The sequence below is a fragment of the Oryzias melastigma genome, linkage group LG6 (assembly GCF_002922805.2).
Source record: "Oryzias melastigma strain HK-1 linkage group LG6, ASM292280v2, whole genome shotgun sequence".
In the NCBI taxonomy this organism is placed as follows: Eukaryota; Metazoa; Chordata; class Actinopteri; order Beloniformes; family Adrianichthyidae; genus Oryzias; species Oryzias melastigma.
Genome location: NC_050517.1, coordinates 13,916,806 through 13,921,729, shown reverse-complemented (window position 1 = coordinate 13,921,729; position 4,924 = coordinate 13,916,806). Strand labels below are relative to the sequence as shown.

The 4,924-nt window shown below is 40.2% G+C and overlaps 1 protein-coding gene across 1 annotated transcript in view; it reads right to left on the bottom strand.

Moving 5' to 3' along the window:
- prickle1a (prickle homolog 1a) overlaps window positions 1–4,718 on the bottom strand; it is a 30,434-nt gene extending 25,716 nt beyond the window's left edge. Inside the window, exon 1 of the mRNA XM_024282209.2 lies at window positions 4,310–4,718. The gene's annotated coding sequence lies outside the window, so the exon portion shown is untranslated. The remainder of the gene's footprint in view (window positions 1–4,309) is intronic.
- Between the last annotated feature and the right edge of the window lie 206 nt (window positions 4,719–4,924).

Here is a 4,924-nt window from a genome sequence, read left to right as displayed (position 1 = left end):
CAGAAAACGCCAGTTTTTTTTTCAATTTTGGCTAAAAAGTACAACATTTTAATTAAAATACCTCTGGGAACGCTTTTACAATAGATCTAAAGATGATTAGAGTGGAACTTTATAGTAGATAGGTTAAACAAATGTCTTTTTCTGTCACTTTTGAGTCAGATAACCTAATATGGGACATATAATTTGTTAGAGACAGTAATAAATAATCAGCTCTGTCCTAAAAAGGTTCAAATATCAATATCCAACTTTATTTTAAAGAAAAAAATTCTAAAGAAAAGAAAGTGGTTTTATAAAATTAAAACTAAAACATTACTAACTTTCTACTCACAGAAAAAAAAGATCTGAACAAAAATTCAAAGTTGCCTTCAATTTGCTATTTTTGCTCCTTTGGCGGAAGTGGCGTCATTGACACACTTGTTTGTGGCATCTATTCCCTTGAATGTGTCTCAAGTGTCTGAACTTAAACATAAGCAGAGATGACATTATTTTAAAATAACATTTTATAGAAAGCTTTAAATAAAAATGTTTAATGTCAGGTAATATCACTTGGATCCCTCAGTGATGTTCAAATGGATGTTAAATGTGTCCACATATCTGTGGAAAATACACAGGCTTTCAGAGAGTGTCCTAATTTGTCCACATGAGTGTATAATGTGAGTAAAAACATACAAACATGTTCTGTTGGACGCATAACCTGTGATAATATCGTACATTGGGGTCCTACAAAAGCCTTGATCATTCATCTTTACAATTCAATTTACATTATCTTGAGAAAAACTCGTGTTCGATAAAAAAAAATAAAGACAGTTTAACCCTTTTAAAAACTACAAGAAGACAAAACAAATTGGAAAAGTTATTTTTATTCTTTAGAAGCACACATTTATCTACATATTGTTACGTAAAAACTACACTTGTGATTCCTTCTGAGTCACTTTTACTAAATGTCCTGAATAATTTACTTTCTGTTTTCATTCATTCATTCAAGTTGGCTGCTTGAAAAGTTGACAAATCTACAATTTAAACAGTTTTAGCTAATTTGGTAAAAGTTCAGAATGCTTTATCTTACTGTCATTATTATCATTTTTGGTGAATTAGTAGAGAATGTGCTAATTTTGCACTAAAGAAACCATTTTTCTTTCACCCTGTTGTAACACTGCTCTACATTAGGTCATTTTAGCTACCTGTCATTTAGTAAACAAGGACAGTAATTGCAGATTCATGCACCGCCGCTGTTTCAACAAACTCTGCTAGATCCAATCTTCTGCCCCCCATCAACAGTTTACAGTCAATGGACTCTGCTTTTTGCAGTCTGTGGCAACACAACTGTGCAGAGCCACGACAGACTGGCCTCGTCTGACAGCTCCTCACAACACCCGGCCCCGCTTTTAGCCCTTTTGCGGTGAGCTGGACCACGTCTGAGGAGAAAAGGGCTGCCAGAGTGTTTTGGCTTGCAGGCGATTTACACGGGCGCGAGGTGATCCATTCTGGCTTTGCACAAACAGCCCTCTGTGTACATTTCATTGGATCTGGGCTTTTAAATCAACAGTGCGAGGAACGTATACACAGTGGCACCGGGCGGTGCGTTCTGCCCCTTCCCGCTCAGCTGGGTGTCTGCGACAAGTGCATACACTCTGCAGCTTTTACACGCTTGCATAGGTGAGAGCTCGTTCTCTGTCCATGTCAGGACAAAGACACACACGCCACGACCAGCTCACTGTTTATGTCTGAAAGTGTTTTCATTTTGGTGATTTGTTTCCACTGCCACTAAGGGTGCTTATGTTGGAGGCCTATAGCTTCTCTGGTTGAAGCCATGGCGAGATCACATGTGGTTAAACTGCATCTGTAATCCAAAACTCAATTTTTAAAACAACCTTTAAAGGGAAAAATAAGTTTAGATAATATCAAGGTTTACAGTTTTTAACCCTTTAATACTTACGCTATAAATGTTACACCATCACTTTTGTTGAGTAATTTTTACCCGATATAATAAAAAAAGTATTTGTCATAAAAAATAGATCAAAATATCTCAACACATGATAAATTAGAGTCGCTTTCATTCTTTTTAAACCAAGTAACAAAATAAAAAAAAAATACAAAAATCAGGAAAATCCTTGAAAATTACTGAAAAATTAGGAATTTGAGAACAAAAAATTCCTTTAAAAAAATGATACTGGAGACATGGCCTTTGGTCCGCCCATTCCTGGGACATATGAGACTTTACCCAGGCACCCATGACACTCAGAAAAATGCAACATATTGAAATTCATGAAAAAACTGAAAATCTAATCTAGTGGAAATGGCAATCATTGGGACCAATAATGTTGCTCTAAACTAATTTAGCTCACTTTTGTTCAAACACTACATCTAAATGCTAATGTCTGCAATAGAGATTGCAATAGAAAACATAGAAAATAACATTGTGAATGTCTGATCCATCATCATGTTTCTGTTTAAACTAAACATCCAACTCTTTTTAGTCAAAAAAGATCATCCGATCATCTTTTGTAAAAGCATTCCGCGTAGTCTTTTAATTGTGATTGTAGCGTTTTTTGTCAAAATCCAAAAATCTGTAGTTTTCTGGGACATGGTTTCTGCATTGGGGCAGTTGTTCATTAGAAATTTGCATCTGAGTTTTGGGCGGGACTGTAGGCTTGGAGTAAGTTGCCATCGTCCTTCTGGTTACACGCTCTCCCACTAGCTTACAGCCCCTCACACCCCCAAGCTTACATTATCGGTGCAACAAAAATGGCGATCAATGTTGGAGCTATCCAGCTGTACAGTTTTGAGCCAGATGCCAAAGACGTCCATGGACATCTACTAGCTTTTTTTGGTAGGATTTTTTTGTCTGCATCTAATGATTTGTTTAAAAAATACTCAGAAATACAGTTTTAGGCTTAATTTTCTCATATATGTCCTCAATCATAAGAAAACATGTTTAAAACACAAAATCCATCAGAGTGGGCCTTTAAAGGCAGTCAGGGTGTCAACCTGTCATCTGACCACTAGGTGACACCGCTACCTTTGTCCTGTCCTGTACTGCCTTTCCTCCATCAGAGCCAGCTACATTTCCCCAGCCTTCCCTCTCTGCATGAAATGTTTCTCATCTGGCTAGTGTTCCAACAAAAAGAAGAAGGAAAAAAAACTTTTGGGGGTGTAAGTGCTGCAGTCGTAAATGGGAGTGGTAACACTTTTAAAATAGCTTCAAGTGCCATTCTACTTACAGAGTAAAACCTTTTGAGTGGCACAGTTGAGTAGAGGCTGTATAGACAAGAGCTCTTCATGCAGTTCAAAGTGCTTCAAACCATAGGACCAAATGTAGAGATTAAACACTTGTTTTGCTTTTTTAACCATGAAAATGTTTTCCACGACACATGAAACGCTGCTTCTTCCATCTAAGTGAAGCTCTGGGTTCAGCCTGCATCAGCTGTGCTCATAGTGACAGATATCTGAGCGGTTTGCTGTAAGCCAGGTGGGTCTGTCCTTCTGTCAACCACCAGGAATGCAAACTGGGTTTAATGGCTTATAATAGAAGTCACTGAAGCCCAATCAGAGCTCAATACTTTGAGAGCTGTGGGTTTATAAGTACAAATATATAGCAGTAACTACTCCCATGTGTCTGTTAGTTTTAGGATCACAGCGGAGGGCTGAACACTCAGGATGGAAAAGGGAAATCGTTTAAAGCCTCTTTAATTCTATGAAAGGTCTATGAGGGCTGATGAATGCAGGACTCCAGCTTCCCCTCCTCCTTTTTTTCCACTTTTATGAAACTGAACATGCTTTAAAAGTACTCAGATTACATTTATGTCTGCGTAAATTGGTTGCAAAGCACTTCACAGATAACCACCACATAGGAGTGATCATAAAAAGCTGCTCCATCACCTCCACCTTGTTTAAGGAAATTCCTTCACAAGTCATTTTCAATGCTTCACAGTTCTGACAGTCACACAAGTCAGTAGCTGACAGGCAGTGGTCACCGACTAGACCAGTTGTCACCAAAGTGACAGGCGACAGCTGAGTCCATACATCTGGAGAGCCCCAGGGAGCCAACACTTCTCCACCCCTGAGGCGAGCTTTTACAGTGTGACAGATATGAAGTTACTCCGGCAACACGCGCGCAGGACGGCTCTCTTTGGAGACGTGCTGCGTAAATGCGCAAAGCGGTTACTGCTGCCGTCGGTGTGAGGAGCATGCACAGGGCTCCATCAAACTATTGCATGAACCAAACCTGGTTCTTTTTTTAACCTACGTATTAGGGAATAACAACATCTGAAGAAAAAGGCACAAAGAAGTTAATTCTTACTCCACTAACCTCCAAAAGTGGTCACTCACTGCAGACGTTTAGAATCCAGCAATTCCTGGTGTGAGGAAATCGATTGCGTCTCATTTGCATCACAAGCAAAAGTCCAAAGAGGCTGCAGCGCTGTCCTGCTGAGCCGAGCCAGGGGCTGGACGAGGAGATAAGCTTAACCCCCCCAAAAGCGGCTGCACAGGAGACGCAGGGCGCTGCGTAAATGCAACTTTACGCACGCACGCAGGCACCACAGCGCAGTGATCTCAGTCTGGGCACGGTGCGCTGTGGCGCTGCTCGGCGGTCACAGTGAGATGACATTAGCGTTGCTTCTTGCCTATTGGCTTAAAGCAGAACCCCCCCACCAATCCTGGAGAGACGGACGGGTCCTCTCTGCACAGTGGACAAACGCTCCCGGGGGTTTAACTCCTACTGCTGCAGTATGACTGAGAGGCTGAAAACCTTTTTAATTAATAAATACAGATCTATTACCATCTCAATTTTGCACACTTATGAAGCAATATTCAAAGAGGTAGAAACTGTGCCTGGTCTGACCTGTGCTTTGGATCTTAGCATCCAACCTTTTCACCTGGTTTAGAAATCTGATCTTTTGTCACAAAATCTATTTGTTCCTCT